Source organism: Microcaecilia unicolor, chromosome 8 (assembly GCF_901765095.1).
Source record: "Microcaecilia unicolor chromosome 8, aMicUni1.1, whole genome shotgun sequence".
Lineage (NCBI taxonomy): Eukaryota > Metazoa > Chordata > Amphibia > Gymnophiona > Siphonopidae > Microcaecilia > Microcaecilia unicolor.
This window is the reverse complement of record NC_044038.1, coordinates 24,687,470-24,710,156: the sequence shown is the minus strand read 5'-3', so window position 1 is coordinate 24,710,156 and position 22,687 is coordinate 24,687,470.

Sequence of the window (22,687 nt, the reverse complement as noted above, 5' to 3'; positions counted from 1 at the left end):
GTGGTGGAGAAGGGTACTGAAAGGAGGGATTTGTCTTGACAGCGGAGGTTACAGGTAGGAACGTAGGGGGAGATGAGGGTAGAGAGGTAGGGAGGGGGCTGCAGATCGAGTGCATTTGTAGGTTAGTAGGAGAAGCTTGAACATAAGTACATAAGTACATAAGTAGTGCCATACTGGGAAAGACCAAAGGTCCATCTAGCCCAGCATCCTGTCACCGACAGTGGCCAATCCAGGTCAAGGGCACCTGGCACGCTCCCCAAACGTAAAAACATTCCAGACAAGTTATACCTAAAAATGAGGAATTTTTCCAGTCCATTTAATAGCGGTCTATGGACTTGTCCTTTAGGAATCTATCTAACCCCTTTTTAAACTCCGTCAAGCTAACCGCCCGTACCACGTTCTCCGGCAATGAATTCCAGAGTCTAATTACACGTTGGGTGAAGAAAAATTTTCTCCGATTCGTTTTAAATTTACCACACTGTAGCTTCAACTCATGCCCTCTAGTCCTAGTATTTTTGGATAGCGTGAACAGTCGCTTCACATCCACCCGATCCATTCCACTCATTATTTTATACACTTCTATCATATCTCCCCTCAGCCGTCTCTTCTCCAAGCTGAAAAGCCCTAGCCTTCTCAGCCTCTCTTCATAGGAAAGTCGTCCCATCCCCACTATCATTTTCGTCGCCCTTCGCTGTACCTTTTCCAATTCTACTATATCTTTTTTGAGATACGGAGACCAGTACTGAACACAATACTCCAGGTGCGGTCGCACCATGGAGCGATACAACGGCATTATAACATCCGCACACCTGGACTCCATACCCTTCTTAATAACACCCAACATTCTATTCGCTTTCCTAGCCGCAGCAGCACACTGAGCAGAAGGTTTCAGCGTATCATCGACGACGACACCCAGATCCCTTTCTTGATCCGTAACTCCTAACGCGGAACCTTGCAAGACGTAGCTATAATTCGGGTTCCTCTTACCCACATGCATCACTTTGCACTTGTCAACATTGAACTTCATCTGCCACTTGCACGCCCATTCTCCCAGTCTCGCAAGGTCCTCCTGTAATCGTTCACATTCCTCCTGCGACTTGACGACCCTGAATAATTTTGTGTCATCGGCGAATTTAATTACCTCACTAGTTATTCCCATCTCTAGGTCATTTATAAATACATTAAAAAGCAACGGACCCAGCACAGACCCCTGCGGGACCCCACTAACTACCCTCCTCCACTGAGAATACTGGCCACGCAATCCTACTCTCTGCGGTACCTAATCGGAAGCCAGTGCAGTGACTTGAGGAGAGGGGTGATATGAGTATATCGGTCCAGGTGGAAGATAAGACGTGCAGCAGAGTTCTGAACGGACTGAAGGGGGGATAGATGGCTAAGTGGGAGGCCAGTGAGGAGTAGGTTGCAGTAGTCAAGGCGAGAGGTAATGAGAGAGTGGATGAGAGTTTGGGTGGTGTGATCAGAGAGGAAAGAGCCTTTTGGTTACGTACAACCAAATTAGCATGGATGATAAATAATGTGCTATTTCCAATGCCTTAACATGCATGCTAATGCAACCGTGATCTCTTCGATAAGCATAGAGTAGGAAAAATAGCATTTCAGCACATCCTGAAACACACAGAAAGGCCGGGCATATGTGTTCATTTCGTAACAAAATGAAAAATGCAACAAAAGGGTTTCCTTCCATTGTAAAGCTGTAAAAAGATGTGCGATGAAGATTTTTTTGTGCTGCTTTTAACGTGCATTATTTTCATATAGCGTGTGTGAAAAATGAAACAAAGGAACATGATAAATCTTTGAACGAGATTAAAGCAGTCAACTTGCCCCCAGTACGAAATGAAAAATAGCTGGTGTGCAAATCCCTAATGAAGGGCTAATGAGCTCGGACAAATTTGCGCTCTGTTCACTAAACCATGTGCTTACTGCTAATTAGCCCAAAATTTCATACCCACCCACTCCAGGCATTGATGGCATAGAGCATGAAAGGTACCTTGAGGTCGGAGGTAGTTTGGAAGAGGAAACTTTGACTTTTGGTTGCTGCAGAAAGCAAAGAGGAAAAGAGTAAGAGAAAGATAAGAAGGGAGAGGTGAATAAAGGAAGGAAAAAAAAGATGAGAGGAATTAATACAGCAGGTGGGAGCAATGAGGTGGTTGCAACGAGGTGGTTGTATCCCCCAATTTTTAGGTAAAGGAAAACTTGCTCTGGGCAGCAATGCCACTTGTATCCCTCTAGAACAGGGGTGGGCAACCCCAGCCCTCAAAGTCCACAAGCCAGTCGGCTTTTCAAGATATCCACAATGATTAGGCATGAGATCGATTTGCATACAATGATAGCAGTACATGCAAATCGACCTCACGCATATTCATTGTGGAAATCTTGAAAACCTGACTGGGTTGTGGCCCTCGAGGACCGTGGTGACCCAGGGGCGTAGCCAGACAACAGATTTTGGGTGTGCCTAGGCAAGAAGTGGGTGGGCACCAAATGTTCTCCCCCGCCACCACCACCAAAAGACATCTCAGCTGAGAGGAAAATGCTTCTTTCCACTTTGGCAGTCTGCAGTAGGCATGCGCTGAAAACTGAACATGCGCAGGTGCCAGCATCGTGGAGAGTAGCGTTTTCGTTACCATCGGGGGGAAGTCTTCAGCTGGTAGAGCTTGGGATCTCCACCAACTAGCGCTAAACGTGTGCTACAGTTGGGTGGGCCTGAGCCCTAAGTGGATGGGCCCTGGCCCACCCAGGCCCACCTGTGTGTACGCCACTGTGGTGACCTATCCCTGCCCAACATGAACTGAGCATGAGCAGCAGTGGGTGAAAGATGTCAACGACTTCCTTACTGTTCAGACAGCATGGAGTTTTGGCCTCGAAGAGTGGACCTCTTCAGATGGCAGAGCTTGGGCATCCCCTCCTGCCAGCCATTTTGTAGAGGGTCATAAATATGCTGCAGCCGTCCAAACCTTTTTTAAACCCTGCTAAGCTAGCCACCTTTACCACATCCTCTGGCAATGAATTCCAGAGTTTAATTACACGTTGAGTGAAGAAACATTTTCTCCGATTCGTTTTAAATTTACTACTTTGTAGCTTCATCGCATGCCCCCTAATCCTACAGCACTCACAAAGCTGGTTCCTATAGTCCCAGGCCTCCAGAGGCAGGCAAAAACATTTCACTTGACTTTGTTTGCAGGCAATAACATTTCACTTGACTTTGTTTTCCCAGGTTATTTTCAGGCTTTTTGTTTTTCATTTTTTTTTCTGATTTTTTTTTGGGGCAGTTTTATTAATAGTGCAACTACTGCACAACAGAATATGCTGTTGCTTATTAGCATGTACCATAGTTGAACAATACACACTATTTATAAGTTGAATGTTAAATTAAAATACAAAAAAAAAAAAAAAGCAAAAATCAAGTAACATGACCTTTAAAACTTCTGGCAGGAAAGGCAATTGTTTTTCCATTGGTATCATCTTGTTAGCACTGATTAATCACTTAGGGGTCCTTTAACTATTAAGTTGTATTGAATGGTAATGAGCAATAGTGTGCACTGTTAAAGTCACAGAAAGATTCCACCCTGTATTCCCTGAAGACCCCCCCCCCCCACCCCCATAGAGTATCTGTCTATGTCAGTCAATCCCTGGTGATCTAAAGGTATGTGGGGCAGGAGCAAATGGCCCTTATGTGGCAGCTTCTTCCCTTGGTAGCAGTACCACAAAACTACCACTAAGGGTCATTGGTGCCATCTCTCATCCCTCCTTCTGAACATCGACGCCATCCCCATGCAAACCTCCCTATTACAAGACCCACACCTGGAAGTGACCCTCACCTAGAAGTGACCTCCTAAATCAAGTCCCCTCTACTCCCTCAATTTCAAGATTCCCTGGTAGGCTCCCCTCTGGGTCTACCTTGACTTTGCCTTGGTAGTTAGTGGGATCAAAATGGCACTGGTGACTCCTAGGGTTCAGCGTTAGGAGTCACGGACCGAGAGAGGGATCTAGGTGTCATTGTTGATGATACGTTGAAACCTTCTGCTCAATGTGCTGCTGCGGCTAGGAAAGCAAATAGAATGTTGGGTATTATTAGGAAAGGGATGGAAAACAAAAAATGAGGATATTATTCTGCCGTTGTATCGCTCCATGGTGCGACCGCATCTCGAGTATTGTGTTCAATTCTGGTCGCCGCACCTCAAAAAAGATATAGTGGAATTAGAAAAGGTGCAGAGAAGGGCGGCAAGATGATACAGGGGATGGGACGACTTCCCTATGAGGAAAGGTTGAAGAGGCTGGGGCTCTTCAGCTTGGAGAAAAGGCAGCTGAGGGGAGATATGATAGAGATCTATAAGATAATGAATGGAATGGAACGGGTCGATGTGGAGCATCTGTTTACGCTTTCCACAAATACTAGGACAAGGGACCATGCGATGAAAGCTGTAGTGTAGTAAATTTAAAACGAATCGGAGGAAATTTTTCTTCACTCAATGCGTAGTTACACTCTGGAATTCGTTGCCGGAAAAAGTGGTTAAAGCAGTTGACTTAGCGGACTTTAAAAAAGGTTTGGACGGCTTCCTGGAGGAAAAGGCCATAGAATGTTATTGAATGGACGTGGGAATAATCCACTATTTCTGGGATGGGCGTAACAAATTGTTTTGGCCGCTGTCGGAGACAGGGTGCTGGGCTTGATGGACCCTTGGTCTGTCCCGGCATAGCGATGCTTATGTACTTATGTACAGTATTACCGTTAGGGGTCATGTATATAATATTGCTCTCTAGGCCCTTCAATATTCTTCCTGCTCATGCCACTGCCTTGGCAAAATGTTTTACAATCCTGAAATAATTAGATATGATCACCCCAGGATCCCTCTCCTATCTATTTCCCGCACATTTTTACCTCACTCCCATCTGCAAAGAAAACCTTTCCTTTGCAATGTCACTTATGCAATTGCTGAACTTAACTGGACCCAGGAATGATCCCAGAAACACTTCCATTTCCTTGCATCCATCTTATCTACCTCTATTCCCTGTTGCCTGTCACTCAACCAGTTTACTGCCTCAGATCTCAGCACTAGATCAATATATGATAAGACATAGGTAAAGAAAAGAACTGCATTTAAAAAAATGCATGCAATCAGGTCAAGAGAGAAAAATGAGCCTTATAGAATAATCAGCTTAATTATAAAATGAAAATGAAATGTAAGACATTGTAGATACGGCAGCTTTTAGTCTCCTGAATGCAAAAATAAGTGGAATCAAATAAATGAGAGATTAACTACCGCTTAAAAAACACCAGAAGGATTTACACTAATCTGTTTTGCCAAGCTGGTCATGAGTGTCCTCTGTAGTCATTTCATTAGAACTTGGAAGCACTTAATAATCTCACATTATTTTGGTTAACCATTTCATGACTTTGTGGGAAAGAACATTAATTGGTGGCAATAGACTCTCACATTATGCACAAGAGGAAGAGGAAAGTATGGAAGAAATTTGGAAAGGGATACAGCCCTTTTTGCCATTTATAGAAAGAAGATTTCGTTTGCATTGGGTAGACACCAGTGGATCAATATTTAGTGGGATGTATAGGTTTAGTAGAAGCAGGGTTTTCCAGTTGCACTATCCAGATAGTGATGCTGAAAATCTGTCTAACTGCCCCCGTGTGGAGTGAGGATAGAGCAAGGAGGAACACCCAACTATGGGGTCCTTTTACTAAGTCACGGTAAAAAGTGGCCTACGGTAGCATAGATGCGTGTTTTTTTTTTTGCAGTCGCCAGGCCAGTTTTTACCGCATTTGTGAAAAAAGAGCTTCTTTTTAATGGGACGGGAAAACGGAATGTGGTAAAACTGAAACCAGCGCGTGCCTAAAACCAGCCTGAGCCCTTAATGCCATCCATTGATCTAGCGGTAAGGGCTCACACGCTACACGTGCGGTGACCAGTCAGCGCACACCGACTGCTGATTACCGCTGTAAATGGTGCATCTGGGAGGAAATAAATAAGTAAATTATCCAGGCGCACAGCAAATCTGAAATTACCGCCAGGGGGAGTGCGGTAGCCTGGTGGTAGTCTCATTTTGGCGCATGCTGTACGCTCATAGAGCCTAATGTGCCTTTGTAAAAGGGTCCCTATATGAATACTAGTGATATTTAATCGCTATCCCACAAATTCTATAAATGGTGCCCAAACTTAGGCCAACCATTGGGTGCGCAGTTATAGAATAGGACCAATTACGTGTGTAACATAGAGGGGCATAATCGAACAGCGCCGGCCATCTCTGGGGCCGGCTCCGCAAATGGGCGGAGCCAACCGTATTTTCGAAAAAGATGGCCGGCCATCTTTTTCTTCGCTAGTACGGTTGGGCCCGGCCAAATGTCAGAGATGGCCGGGTTTGAGATGGCTGGTATTGATTTTCGGCGATAATGGAAACTAATGCCGGCCATCTCAAACCCAGCGAAATCCAAGGCATTTGGTCATGGGAGGAGCCAGCATTTGTAGTGCACTGCCCCCCCTCACATGCCAGGACACCAACCGGGCACCCTAGGGGGCACTTCTAAAAATTAAAAATAGCTCCCAGGTGCACAGCTCCCTTACCTTGTGAGCTGAGCCCCCCCAAATCCCCCCAAAACCCACTACCCACAACTGTACACCACTACCATAGCCCTTAGAGATGAAGGGGGGCACCTACATGTGGGTACAGTGGGTTTTGGGGGGGGGGTTGGAGGGCTCCCATTTACCACCACAAGTGTAACAGGTGGGGGGTGGGGGATGGGCCTGGGTCCACCTACCTGAAGTGCACTGCACCCACTAAAACTGCTCCAGGGACCTGCATACTGCTGTCAGGGACATTTCAGGCTGGCATAGAGGCTGGCAAAAAAGGTTTTTTTTTTGTTTTGTTTTTTTTTGGTTGGAGGGGGTTTGGCGACCACTGGGGGGAGTAAGGGGAGGTGATCCCCGATTCCCTCTGGTGGTCATTTGGTCAGTTGGGGCTCCTTTTTGAAGTTTGGTCGTGAAAAAAAAGGGACCAAGTAAAGCTGGCGAAATGCTAGTCAAAGCCGGGGTTTTTTTCCCCATTATCGGGCGAAGCCGGCCATCTCGTGAGCATGCCCCCGTCCCTCCCCCGTCCTGCTTTCACTACCCTACCGACACGCCCCCTTGAAGTTTCGCCGGCTCCGCGATAGAAAACAGTTGAACCCGGCCAAAATCGGCTTTCGATTATACCGATTTGGCCGGTTTCAGGACAGATCGCCGGCCATCTCCCGATTTGTGTCGGAAGATGGCCGGGGATCTCTTTCGAAAATGAGCTGGATAATTAACTAACTGGCACTAAATTGGTGATAAATACCAATAACTGGAGTTAACAAGAACTAATTGGCACTAATTTGTCACTATGCATGTAACATACTTACGCTCCTATTATATATACAGAAGTGGGCTGCACAATTAATGTCCGCTACTGGTGTTGAACCCTGATATTCAATGCTGGGCCATATCTGGTCGCCGGTATTGAATATTCGCTTTTTAAAAAAAGCTGGCTAGTGCATGCCCAGTTAACTCAATCTTCAGAGCTAACCAGCCGTTCGCTAGTGCTTGTTTGTTCAGAAAGGGCGGTATAGCAAATTTTAATAAACATAAAGTTACAAAAGTTATTTATGCAGTTCTACTTATGCACTAACATTGACCGGTTAGCTCTGAATATCGGGAGATAACTGGACTCTGCCCTTGAAGCGCCTCCGGAACGCCCCCCAACATAGCCAGCTTGCACTTCAGCACTAACCCCCTAATTCTATAAAAGTCATCAAAAATTGTGTGCGCAAATTTGGGCGCGCACCCAATTTGCGTGTGCAATTTAATTGAATAGGAAGCTAATTAGCGCCAATAATTAGCTTTTTAACAAGCAATTATGGGCACTGATTAGATTTAATGTGCATTTATGTGCACACATTTAGGCGTGGGATCCGCACCTAAAATTTATGTGCGTTCTGAAAACGGGGGTGCAAATCTGAAAAAGGAGACGCAGAAATGGGAGGGTCATGGGCATAATGGTGGCGTTCCTAAAATTAACATGCATTGTTATGGAATAATGGGGACACACACACCTAATTTCGACCTGTACATTTGCACCATGTTTCAGTTGGTGCAAATGGCCACACCTAAAGTTACAAAAAATGGCGGAAGATAAACCAAAACAAACCAGAAACCAAGGGAGTAAGATCGCCAGAAAAGTTTAATGGGTTACCGCCTGGTTTCTGCCGCATGTCAGAAAATAAAAATTATTTTCCGGCACACATTGCAGACACACGTCAAAAATGAAATTACCACAAGGGCCACGCGGTAGACGGGTGATAACTCCAAATTGACGTGGATTGGGAGTGTGTAGGCGCCTAACCAGCTTATTTTCGAAGGAGATCGCCGGCCATCTTCTGACACAAATCGGGAGATGGCCGGCGATCTCCTGAACCCGGCCAAATCGGTATAATCGAAAGCCGATTTTGGCCGGCGCCAACTGCTTTCCGTCGCGGAGCCGGCCAAACTTCAAGGGGGCGTGTCGGTAGGGTAGCGAAGGCGGGACGGGGGCGTGGTATGAGATGGCCGGCTTCGCCCGATAATGGAAAAAAGAAAGACGGCCTTGGCGAGCATTTCGCCGGCTTCACTTGGTCCCTTTTGTTCAGGACCAAGCCTCAAAAAGGTGCCCCAACTGACCAAATGACCACCGGAGGGAATCGGGGATGACCTCCCCTTACTCCTCCAGTGGTCACCAACCCCCTCCCATGCAAAAAAAAAATATATATATTTTTTTGCCAGCCTCTATGCCAGCCTCAAATGTCACACCCAGCTCCATGACAGCAGTATGCAGGTCCATGGAGCAGTTTTTTGTGGGTGCAGTGCACTTCAGGCAGGTGGACCCAGGCCCACCTCCCCTCCCTACACTTGTGGTGGTAAATGGGAGCCACCCCCCCAAAACCCACTGTACCCACATGTAGGTGCCCCCCTTCACCCATAAGGGCTATGGTAATGGTGTAGAGTTGTGGGGAGTGGGTTTTGGGGGAGGGGATTTGGGGGGCTCAGCACCCAAGGTAAGGGAGCTATGTACCTGGGAGCTTTTCCTGAAGTCCACTGCAGTGCCCCCTAGGGTGCCCGATTGGTGTACTGGCATGTCAGGGGGACCAGTGCACTACAAATGCTGGCCTCTCCCACGACCAAATGCCTTGGATTTGGCTGGGTTTGAGATGGCTGGAATCGGTTTCCATTATCGGCGAAAACCGATGCCGGTCATCTCAAACCCGGCCATCTCTCCTTTTGGCCAGCCCGAACCGTATTATCGAAACAAAAGATGGCCGGCCATCTTTTTCGATAATACGGTCCGGGACTGCTCTTTGCGGCGCCGGCCATGTAGATGGCCAGCCATCTATTTGGCCGGTGCCGTTCGATTATGCCCCTCCACGTGGCTTAGTAACAGTACCCCTTATCTCCTATGTTTTCTTAACACATTTTCTATGCTTTTTTCTCTTTTCTATTTAAGTTCTCTTTACCATTACATGTAAAAAAAAAAAAACCCTCACTTGATATGTGTTGTGCCTCTTATCTGTGTCAAGCTCTTTAATTTTAGCAGACGATTTGCATGTGAGAGTCACGTTGCTACTTCAATCATGCAACTTGCTTAAAATGGATTTGATCAGCAACAGAATAGCCCGGAATTATTATATCATATATTTAAATATATATTCTCTCAGCTGGTACTGCGTTTTTTTGGATGCATTCATGAGCAAAAGGTGGAACTTTATTTTTGAAGTGTTGAGCTAATGTTATTAGCTTTCTAGTGCTTTTTTATTTTATTTTTTATAGAGAAGAGATCCTTTGTACATTGAACACTTAGGAGTAAATTTGAGGACTCTTAGGGGGTCTTTTACTAAGACGTGTTTGCTAAAATTAGGCGCATGCTAGACGTTAGAGACGCCAATGTATTCCTATGGGTGTCTCTAATGTTTAGTGCGCATCTATTTTTAGCGGTGCTAAAATCGCAAGCGTGCCTTAGCATATGGGCTTCTCAAAATGCCCAAATGGACGTCCGTGTGCTTGAAACGTGCAAATCCCAATTTTGCATAGGCAGAAAAGGGACTTCCAACACTGCAGTACATCCAAATAGGAAGCGAATGTGTTGTGAGCATGTTTTAGGCGGGAAGAGGGAGGCCCCAAAATCAGGCCATCCAACAGTGTTTACCGAACAGGAAGAAGCATCAACATCTTTAAAAAAATGGACAACTTAAGCTAGACCTGTTTTGGTTACGTCCAGGGTACAAACAGGTGCCCTGATTGGGAAGCTGACCACAGGAGAGATTAAGGCATCAGGGCCGCCGAGAGGGGGGGGGGGGGGGGGGGGACAAAATTCCCCGGACCCGGGCCTCCAAGGGGGGCCCGGTGCCACAGTCCCCTCGCCGTGCCTCCCTGAATTCAAATCATAGCGCACCTCGACCTCGCTCTGTGTGAAAGAAGCGCAGCAGCGGCAGTCTGCCGATCACCTCCCTTTGGGCCTTCCCTCCCTGTGTCCCACCCTCATCTGATGTAACTTGCGTCCCCGATGGTGGACAGATGACGACCTCAGGGGGGGGGCGGCGGCGGGGTCGGGGCCCCGTGGGCAGCCTTGCCCCGGGCCCGGCCCAGTCTCTCGGCGGCCCTGTAAGGCATGACATCCCATTGGTTGCTGTCCCCCTCCATCTCCCCTATCAGGTAAATGTGACCTGGATTGACCACTGTTGGAAGCAGGATACTGGGCTAGATGGACCATTGGTCTGACCCAGTATGACTATTCTTATGTTCTTAATTAATGAGCCATTAGCAATCAATAATTGGTGTTAATTGGCACTCATTTGGGTTTACCCACAGATCTGCCCTGTACCCTAATCTATAAAATGCGAGCCTAAATTTTATAGCGTGCAACTCAAAAAGGGCATGGCCATGGGTGGGTCAGGGACATTCCCAGAAAATAGGTGCAATGTTATAGAATAGGCTCATTTACATGCCCAACTGCCATTAGTTGTGTGCCAGCGTTTTCAGCAGGCATAAGTGCTGCACCCAAAGTTAGGTGTGAGATCTATGCTAAACTAGTGTTCTGTAAAGGATGCTCCACACAGAGTGAGCTTTGCAGAATACTAGTTCAGCCCATATCTTGCTGGTGCCTAATTTTGGATGTCATCTATAGAATTCCCTCCTATGCCATTTATGCATGGCCTTACAGAATAGCATTGAGGCACCCTGCTGGCATTTTTATGCATACGTATACCCTTGCACACGTAAGGACGCCAAGGGGGGACAGGGGGGGAAATAATTCCCTGGGACTGGACCTCCTTGGGGTGCCTAGTGCCGGGGTCTCTCTCTCTCTCTCCTGCTCCTGACAGGAACCGGGTGATCATGTCCCGATAGGAGCAGGAGAGAGAAACCTCCAACGTCGGGCCCCCCTTGAAAGTTGGGGAGGACCCAGAGGAGACGACACAGCAGGACCTCTGGTTTGGCTAGCGAGGACCCCCCCCCCCAGGCCCTGCCAGCAGAAGAGGTCTTTCTCCAGCGCTGTTGCTCTTCACTCTGCCGCATTGCCTGCGAGCGGCTGCTTTCCCCCTCAGGCCGCGCATGCTCGGTTTTGAAAGGCTAAAGTGGCTAGGGCTCTTCAGCTTGGAGAAAAGATGGCCGAGGGGAGATATGATAGAGGTTTGTAAAATAATAAGTAGAGTGAAATGAGTAGACGTGAATCACTTGTTTACTGTTTCCAAGAATACTAGGACTAGGGGGAATGAATGAAGCTACAAAGTAGTAAATTTAAAAGAAATTGGAGAAATTATTTCTTAACTCAACATGTAATTAAACTCTGGAAGTCATTGCCAGAGAATGTAGTAAAAGCAGTTAGATTAGCAGGGTTTAAAAAGGGTTGGATAGCTTCCTAAAAGAAAAGTCCCTAAGCCATCATCGAGATGGACTTGGGGAAAATCAACTGCTTAGTTCTAAGATAAAGCAGCATAAAATGTATTGTACTGTTCTGGGATCTTGCCAGGTGTTTGTGACCTGGATTGGCCACTGTTGGAAACAGGATGCTGGGCTTGATAGACCTTCGGTCTGTCCCAGTATGGCAACGCTTATGTTCTTATATTCATATATCTTGTGTTAGGATTCTTGCTATCTCTGACAACTTTATTATATTTTTACTTCTTTTTACTATAAATCTCAACTATTATTCATTGTATTGTTTTTGATATTATCTGAAAATTTCAATAAAACATCTTGGGGAAAAAAAATCCTTAACAGCAGGTTCCTGCAGAATTGTCCTTGCTTTTTTTTTTTTTCTAAACGGATTGTCCTGCATGAAATTTTGCTCTTGGCAAAGGTTATTTGCTGACATTCTCAATGGGAGGCTGCTTCCAACGGCTGATTTTTTTTTTTTTAAGTGATTGGTGTATTGAGTGTCCTTGTTACTGTTTCCAAACCAGTCTTATTTTACGCACAGTATGGAAAGTAATTTACGCTGCTGGGCTTTATTTTCCATTCTGTAATCTTCCTTTGCATTAGTTTCTTGAAACCACCAGAATCCCACCTAGACCATATGACAAATGTCCTAACATATGGCTGGTGACAGTCAGACGCCGAACTTCCTGCTTTCGCAGCACCAGTGAGATAATGAAACCGATCTCACTTTATCTTGTGGAATAAAGTCTCCTTTATTTCTAGATCAAATCAAACGTGTTACTATTAGCTTAAACTGACAAAATCAAATGTCTGAAATGATGTAATTGCTTTCATCCAGGATCTAAACGTGTGAACTTTCACGAACCACTCCGGTCTGGGCCTTTATTCACCAAAGATAGTTTCCATAGTTGTAAAATAAGGAAGAGCTGTGGATCTTTTTAACATTCAGGCCATGATTAATTTTGTTTGATGGAGCTGCATATTGACTGACACATTTTACAGCTGATTAACATCTTCTTTCTAACTTAGTTATTACAAAGCCTTAGACTATGGACTAGGGGCGTAGCCAGACTTCAACAGTAGGGGGGTCCAGAGCCGAGGTGATTGGGCACATTTTATCCCCCCCCCACCGCTGACGCCGCCGACACCCCCCCCCCCCGCCATTGCCGACACCTCCAACAATTTTGACCCCCCCTGCCGACGACCCTCTCGACCCCCCGCCCACCGTCACCGTCGCCTACCTTTGCTGGTGGGGGACCCCAACCTCTGCCAGCCGAAGTCTTCTTCCTTCGTTTGGTTTCTCAGTCTGACGTCCTGCACATACATTGTCGTAGAGGGATCCCCTGCTTTGTTCTTTGTATCCTGAAAACCTGATCAGCTGGGGTGCCTCCAGGACCAGGTTTGGGAACCCCTGAGTTAATGCTTCTAACACAAGGGATTCTCAACCCAGGCCTTGAGACACGCCAAACCAGTTTGGTTTTCAAGATATCCGCAATGAATATACGTGAGATAAGATTATGTGCACTACCTTCATGGTATGCAGATCTGTTTTATGTATATTCATTGTGGGTATCCTGAAAACCTGATTGACTGGGTGTGTCTTCAGATCCAGGTTTGGGAACTACTGGCCTATTCAAAGTGAATCAGCCCAGGAAGAGAGAGAGATAGACTCTGTGAATAGTTATATATCCTGACCTACCCAGGATTTTGGTCTGTGGATGGTTTTAAAAGTAGACCTGACAAGTTATCAAAATGAAGAAAAGCAAGAGGTCAAGAGTTTATAGTGTTATTGCTATTTGAAAGGTGACAGCATCGTATACAAGAAGAGCTGGTTCTCCGTGCTTTTAACTGGAGTATATTGTTTGACACCCGATGTAGGCGCTTCTATGCGCCGAAACATGGCCCGTGTCGGGTCATTTTTTCAGTTATATCAATAAAGACTGTTGGATTCAAGTCTCCAGTGGTGAATCGTCTTTGTTCAGCCTCTGCTTTTATCTGCTGTGATTACCACATGGAAGCCACTAGCGTGGTTTTGTAAAAGGGGGAGGGGGGGGGGGTAAGTTTGCACCCGAGGCAATGGAGAGTGTGAAGGTCACAAGGAACCATAGTAAGCTTTGACCTGGGCTCCCCTGGTTCTCAGCTTGCTGCTCTTACCATGAGGCCTACTCCTCCACTGCTGCTTCTTCTATGCTCTGCATTGGCCAGTAGATTTCACCACTAGAGGACCAAAGTCTAGGTCTTGAATAGAGTCAAGGTTCTTCTGCAGCAGTAGATAGTGATGGTGCTGGGCCATTGGGTAACCCCTGCAATGCTTTCACTGGCAGGTATCCTCATTATTCATATTAATGGACACATTCAGAGGTCATCTGACTGTCTCTAGAGGCTGATTTGGGACAAAGGCTGGGGAAATAAGGGGACAGTCAAAAGTAGGGAGTGCCCTACTGTAGTATGCAGTGAAAATAGGCAGCCTTAGATTTGACTCGTGGTCTTCAATTGCTGCTAAAACATTATTTAATTATTTTCAGCAGTTGATATACTGCAAGTAATCCCTGAGGCGTCTATGCGGTGTTCAGTTTCTATTACAGGTACTTTGCACTGACCCTAAAGGACTCACAATCTAAGTTATATATTGTATCTGGGGCAATGGAGGTAGGGTTACCATATGGCTCCAGAAAAAAAAGGACAGGTTGAGCCAGTCTGGGTTTTACTTCCATTGCTTTCAATGGAAGCAAAACCCGGACTGGATCACTGTGTCCTCCTTTTTCTGGAGTCATATGGTAACCCTAAATGGAGGGTTAAGGGATCCTTTTACCAAGCTGTGGGAAAAGGGGTCTTGCGGCTGTTTTTTTCCCATATGCCAGGTAAAAAGACCCCAGGCACACATGGCCATAGGGTAAGAGAACTCTTACCACATGGCCATGTGATGGGAAGCCCTTACTGCCAACCATTGAGGTGGCAATAAGGGCTCCCACGCTAAGCTGGCGGTAACCGGGCAGTGCGTGGCGATGCCCGACTACTGCCGGGTTACTGCCATGCAAACCATTTCCAGGGGTTTTCTTTTCCCCCCAGAAATGGAGCGCACTTGGGCGGGCCTACCACTGGCAGCCAATGGTGGGCCGGTGGTAGTCCCAGAAGAGCGAGTGGTAAGCCTGCATTGAGCTTACCACCACTCTGTGAAAGGGCCCCTAAGTGACTTGCCCAGGGTCACAGGGAGCTGCAGGGGGAGTTGAACCCGGTTCCCCAGGATCTGAGCCCACTGCTGGCTGTGAGGCAGCAGCAGGAATTGAAGCTAGTTCCCCAGGTTCATAACTGGCTGCACTAACCATTAGGCCACTCCTCCCTCTAGAAAATAAATGCATTGACTTATTTTATCATCCTCACCTTAATATTCCCTTATCTCTTGTTTGTCCTGTTTGTCTGTCCTAACTAGATTGTAAGCTCTGTCGAGCAGGGACTGTCTGTTCATGTTCAAGTGTACAGCGCTGTGTACGTCTAGTAGCGCTAAAGAAATGATAAATAGTAGTAGTGTTTGGGATTCCGGAATCTTTCTACTGTTGGGATTCTGCGCAGAATCTTGCTACTCTTTGGGATTCCGGAATCTTGCTACTCTTTGTCCTTATGCTTTATTTGTCCTGTTTGTCTGTCCTAATTAGATTGTAAGCTCTGTCGAGTAGGGGCTGTCTCTTCATGTTCAAGTGTGCAGTGCTGCGTACGTCTAGTAGCGCTATAGAAATGATAAGTAGTAGTAGTTAAAATGATACATATGTTGCAAATTCTAATGGATTAACAATAAAAATATATGGCATATTCAAATAACATATAATAAAACCCCCAAAATAAATATAATAAAAATAAAATTAACAATAAACGTAAAACAAACTAATACAAACATACACAGTTTCTTTCCTTGTTTCTTCTTCTCCGTCTCACTCTGTCAGTGTTTTCTTCTTCTTTTTCTAAGGGTGTGAAGAAAGTTGCTGGAGTCTTTCGCTGCTTATGTTCTCGACTGTCATATCTTCAAAGATACGTGTGTGTTCGTCTTTCACTCTGTAGCTGCAGCACAGGAGCCAGGAGAGTAGCCGGAATAGAAAGTCTGTTTCTCCTTTGTGCCTTTGAAATTCCTTTTTGTGTCTCCTTTGAAATGTCTTACTTTTGTGCCGATAGGGCAAGGATAAGGTCGGCCATAAGCAAAGGGAGTACTACTGGCGAACGTTTGTAAAACTTAGAAGATGTGCTAACTGAGGCAAATCAGTATGCTTTCTAGAGTCAATTTTATTGGGCTCAGGGTTTTGTAAGGTGGCACTGAGCTGAATTTGCTGCTCTTTCTCAATTATCTGATCTTATCATTGGCTTTTACAGCCTGCTTTATCCCCCAAAAAGGTTCAGAGCAGGGTAACACATATAAGAAAAGATTAGCAGCAAAAATTGGGATCATACAATAGAGCCAGTTGATACGTAACTGTCGCGTCCCGCGCCCCTACCTGCTCTTCCGCCGCGGGGGGCGGGAGCCAGCGTCCTCCGCGGCGAGGGGTAGCAGCCCGAAGGCCTCGGCGTGGAGTCGGGCCCCGCCGCAGCGATGGCCGTTCCGGCCGGGACCGGAGGCCGGCGATTGTGGCCGCCGGTCTCTCGGTCGCCGGTTGTGGGGGCGATGTTCGCGCCGCCGAAGGAGGCGGCGCCAGGACGCGATGGTCGGCGTCTTCCTCCCTCCTGGGCAGGAGGGCCCGGAGCTCCGCCTCTGAGGCGCCGGATTGGGAGGCCAAGTTGGTGGTCCCGCCTGGGAAATCGGACAGAGCCAATCAGAGGGGCTCTGCCGATACCCGGGACCGGATTGGTCGGCTGTTCCTAAGGGGGCGGGGCGGCTGATGTTGTACTGTATTTAAAGAAGGGAACTGAGCTAGCACTTTGCTTCAGGTTCTGTTCCCGAAGCCTATCTCCGTGGTTCCTGTGTTTTGTTGTTTTCCTGGTTTTGCGGATTTTGGAATGTGGACTGTTTTCTGGTATCTCTGCCTGCCTCGACCTCCAGCCTGACTTTGACTTCTCTACTAGCCGCCGGCCTTGACCTCTTGCCTGACCCCGACTACGCTTTGCTGCTGGTCCTGATCTGCTGCCAGTCTTTGGACTCTTCTTTCCACCTGCCCGCTTCTCTCCCGGTTCCAGCCCAGGCCAGTCCGGTAACCCCGCGGTTCCTGAAGTCCCGTTGACCGCCTGCAGCTGGGGGCTCAACCCTTGGTGAACGGCGGTCGCCGCGGGTGAAGACTTGGGGTTGCGCGGCTGTCCTTTGAGGTCCTTTTGGGCCTTGCGGGACCTAAGGGCTCACCCTCCTTGTGGACAAGACAGTAACAGTTCATAATTATTACATAAGATGCTTAAAAAAACTAATATATCTCCAATTGCTTAAGAAAACCAGTATATGACGGAATTAAGCATATTACTTCGGGTAGAGAGTTCCAAATCTTTACAGATAGAAAAAAGAGTGAACTCTCTAAAAATTGTTTTACGTTTTAAACCTTTCACTACAGCAAAGCATAAAAGATGAGAAGTATGACCCAGATTAGATTTATAACTTGCCTTTATTGAAGGTGAGGCACAAAATCACACACATAATAAAACCTCCACAAATATACCATAACCACATACACTACTAAACTGACAGACAAAAATATAACCAGGATATAAATGATCCCTCCTGATTCCTTAACATTCTTTCCCAAGGCCACAGTCGTTTTCTATGTTACTTCTGTTTTTAATTCCTCCTCTTATAGACCTCTTTCTGACTCTGTCATACGGGGGACTAAAGGTACTTATTTCATATAACAGATTCTGTATAGTTTCTCTGACCTCCATTGTCACCCAATCACAAGGTCTATTCTGGGGTGGCATTAGGAGCCGTAATTGAAAACTAATTCCCATAATTACTGCTTTCTGTTTGTTTTCTGGATCTAGATATACTCTGGGCCATTTATGTTCCCACATAAATCTTATTAAACATCTGTCTAAGTTTCTGCAAAGACTGAGTGTCACTTGTATATGATCTACCTTGTAGGCTAAATGTAAGGTAAAGAGAAGATAGAATCAATAAAAATAAAGACAGAGATAGGTTTAGATAGATAGATACATTTTATTTCTTACCCAAACACAGGTCTTCAAGTTGATACAAATACAGACATCAGATTCTGGTTTCAGCCGCACAGGGCTTCGCCGTCTGACAGAAGCTTCGGAGAAGACTCTCAAACTAAGCCAAAATCTCCCTTCTTTTATACTCTATCCTCTCCATAGAAGTGAATGGTGAGAAACCTTGCTCCTAATCTTTCTCACTTTCTGAGATCATACTTTCCCACGCGATCTGCTATCTGATGTGCCCACCTCCTTCCGTTCTCAGCTACTGCTAATTATCAACATGTTTTGGGAAGCGTTGAGATAACAGTTTCACATCTTCCGGCTGCAATACTTTTCATACTTTTCATACCTTTCATACCATCTCATGAACTCTGTATTACCTCTGTATCATTGTATACCAAAACTAATAAGCTCCATTTTATTCATCTGATCTTTCATTACAGGTGCTATATTTGATTTAAGAATTGTACCAATTTGTATCAGGACTCATTGTTCAGACCTGCTTTTTGCAGATTCTCAAATATTAAATCACTTCAGTACTTTTTAGCAGTTTAGGCTGTTTAAGGTATGTAAATTGACCCACCACTATTCCAGTGGATGGATCCCAAGCGGGGACACATATTAACTTACAGGAAAAGCAAGTCCTTGCTCAGCCAGTCATAGATTTTTAAACCTAGCTGGTATTTTTACAGCCTGAGTCCTAAAATCTGGCCTTCCACCCTTCCGGTGGGCATCTTGCTGTAGTATAATTATACACTTCCCAAGCACATCATGCTTTTTGAGTCTGTACTCTCTGGATTGAACCAGAGAATTAATAGTCAAGGAAAACTTAGAAACAGAAGGATCAATCTTCACCATCAGTTCCCCAAATTATGTATGAGTCATCTCAGGAGCTCCTGGGTTGAGAAATGTTCCACCTTCCTCTGGAGTTCCAGGAATAATTCCGAGTCCAGAGCCACAGCCAGCCCCATTCCAATTGCCACCGACTGGGACTCATAAGAGTTCATGCTATTCCAGGTGCAGATCCGCAAACGAACCTTTCCGGAGATGGGAAGGAGGTAGAACTAGAGGGCATGAAATGAGATTGAAGGGGGGCAGACTCAAGAAGAATGTCAGGAAGTATTTTTTCACGGAGAGAGCGGAGGATACTTGGAATGCCCTCACGCGGGAGGTGGTGGAGAGGAAAACAGTAACGGAATTCAAACATGCGTGGGATAAACGTAAAGGAATCCTGTTCCGAGGGAATGAATCCTCAGATGCTTAGCTGAGATTGGGTGGCATAGCCGGTGGTGGGAGGCGGGGGTGGTGGTTGGGAGGCGGGGATAGTGCTGGGCAGACTTTTATGGTCTGTGCCCTGAAAATGGTAGAAACAAATCAAGGTCAGGTACACACAAAAAGTAGCACATATGAGTTTATCTTGTTGGGCAGACTGGATGGACCGTGCAGGTCTTTTTCTGCCGTCATCTACTATGTTATGTTAGGATGCCCCCCTCTCCTCCCCCCCTCTAAGAAATGTCAAGCTTTCGGAGGAATATTCTTCCAGAATGTTATAAACCGAACAACATATTTTAAATGTAACAATAGCTTATGTGGGCAACCAGTGACGTTGCACTAACAAAGGAGTGACATGGTCATAATTTTTCATTTTAAATATCAAACGTTCAGCTGCATTTTGCATTAGTCGGAATCTTTTAAAAATTACTAATTTAAGCTAAATGCCTGAATAGAGAGAACAGCCACTGTAACGTGATCACCAAAAAAATATGATCAGATTACTCAAAGGTGAGTTTGGAAAAAATCTTCTTCATTAAATTGTTGACTTGCATTGGTTTTCCTGTTAGGCTCTTTACATAGGAACCTGAAAAGCAGGCAAGGCTGTAGGCAGTGTTGCCAGGTGGGTGGTTTTATCGCCCAATTGGGCGGTTTTCCGCGACCCGCCGCGGGAAATTTTTGCCTGCGGCGGGTCGCGGTTTTTTGGGCTTCTTTTTTTTCTTTTCCGCGGTTTTTCGGGCGGTTTTTTCGGCCGCGGGGGGCGGGGTTAGTGACGTTCTGGCCGGGGCCGGTGATGGGGGAGGCGGGGCCGATGACGGCGGGGGCGGGGTTGATGACAGCGGGGGCGGGGGTGATGACGCGGGGGTGGGGGTGTCAGGGGCGGGGTTTGAGTTTGGGCTGGTTTTGGGCTGTTTTTAGGCTGGATTGGGTGGGAAAAACATTTCCCACCTGGCAACCCTGGCTGTAGGCCCTTTCAATCCTATTTCCTGTTGTGCTTGCAGTTATAGCTTCAGCTGCGTTTTTTTCCCTCAAAGCATTTATTTCATTTCATTTTGGAAGAGTTGAAACTGCCTTTTCCTGCTGCTTCCTGTACCACCTCCTGCAGTAGAAAATAGTTTCAGGCAAATGAGCTAGATTTAGAATAAGCTTGTATCTGTGTCGCCTCAGAAACCTTCCTCCCTGCCCTAGCTGTGGCACTGGGTTCCGGTGTCAGCACAGAAATAACTCTGCTTGAACCTATTGTACTGTTAGCTGTGGGCAGTGATGGCCCTTGAATGCAGATGTTTATTTTACTAATCCTTTCTTGAATATGTAATGGACAGAGCCATTTACAGATCTCTTGTGTTGTACCCATCATTATTTTTTCTCAGTCTCTATTTCTGTACTGTTTGTCTCTCTGGTGCTCGGGTTAGGTTTGTGTGTGGTACCTATGGTTTTTTGTTCCCAGAAACAGTTTTTCATTGTGGCTCGCTCTGCTTGTAAAAATGCTTGTGTTTTCGTAAAGCGCTGTGTCATTCTTCTGGTACTGAAGAGTTTGTTTCATCCCAAAGGGTTCCTGGCCATGATGGCATGTATAAAAGTGTCCTTATCTTCCTTTGTAAAACTATGCTGCCTTTCTTACTTGCTTTTGCAACTTGGGTGTTTCTTTTCAGAACTGTGGCCGAGATGTTTCTTTCTTTGTAGCTGCATGTACAATAGGATTAGACTTTGCTTTGACACCTGCTATGTGCCGGCTTGTTGAAAAGTGAAGTTCCTTGGACTGGTTTCAAAAACCTTCCAGGAAGAAAAGGCTAGAATAAATTAATCTCTTCCAAAATGTCTATATTGCTAAAAGTGACTTTGTGAAAACGAGGCACCTGGGTTGTAAGTGTTTATCTGCTGTCACACTTGTGGGTCACATCCACATTGACTCCTGCAACTGCTTTTCATGGAGTCATTTTTCCACTTAAAGTAACATTTATAACCCTCTAAGGGATGCAAAAAAAAAAAAAAGCGGGGGGAATGCTTTGCCACATAGACTGCTCGACCCATAGAAAAAAATGAATCAGTTTGTCAAATTAGTTAGTGATAATTTAAAAAAGCAAATACGTCTGTGGCAAAAGTCAAAGTGGATTTTCAGGGATTGACGACTCTGCTTTTGGATTCCGCATAATTCTCACTAGGGGGCGGGAGACATCATTTCGCAAAATTGGCTTGGAGAGAACTGTTTGTGGGTCACTGATCCACAGGAGTTTCAAGGTCCTCCCCTGGAAAAGCCTCGGACAGATGGACAATGAGATGTTGTTTCAGGGACACTGGCCCTAGGGATTCAGACACAGAGCTAGCAGCCCCTTTAAATACTTAAAAAAAAACAACAACATTTTCTTGTGCATTACCACGGCTAGGAAATGCACAAAATTCCTGACTGCGGCAAATCATAAGGAATGTGGTGGAAGTCAAGATGATGTTAGTAGACGCACAGCTGTCTAAGGGCCCCTTTTACAAAGGGCGTAAGGGCCTACACGCGTGCAGCGCACGTCAAATCAGCATTGCTGCCCAGCTAGCACGTGCACCTGGTGGTAATTCCAAATTTGGCATGCGCCAAAAACCCATGGGGCGTTCCTGGTGGTAATCCGTAGTTGGTGGGTGCTAGACGGTTACCAGGTGGGTAACACATGAGTCCTTACCGCTAAGTCAATGGATGGTGTTAAGGGCTCAGGCTGTAAATAGACACGCTGGTTTTCATTTTGCTGCATGTCCATTTCCCCCCAACCCCCCCTTTTTTCCAGACTTGGTGGAGAAATGGTCCAGCACGCATCCAAGAAAACAGCAGGGTAACCGATCTGCAAACTCCAAGATGGAAAACAGACAAAGCAGAAATGTATATGAAAAAAATAGTATTTAATGGAAATTGAAATTAGAAAGCCCGACACAGGCCGTGTTTCGCCCAAGTGGGCTGCATCAGGGGCTAATGGATATCTGTGTGATCATATAATTCCCACTTAAAAATCTATTTGTTGAACTCACAAATGCAAAGTGGAATGAAAGAACTACTTAACCGAAGGCACTTCAAAGAGAAGAGTCACTCCAAAGCCATAGGTCTACGTCTATCACAATACATGTGCCCACACTAACACAAGCCACTTTTGGCACGCCTTTGTAAAAGGGCCCCTTAATGCATTATCTCTTCTTTAATATATCGTGGAAAGGAAAGGCAAATCACTGGCTTATCCCTCCTGTTATGGAGGGCCCGATGGACTATTTGTGGCAAAGCCAGGGGCACAGGACACTGCTTAAAGAGCCAGCCCAGCTGTATCGACACAGGGACCAGGGAGTCCAATGCTGAACTTTGGGATGGAACTATCTTTCAG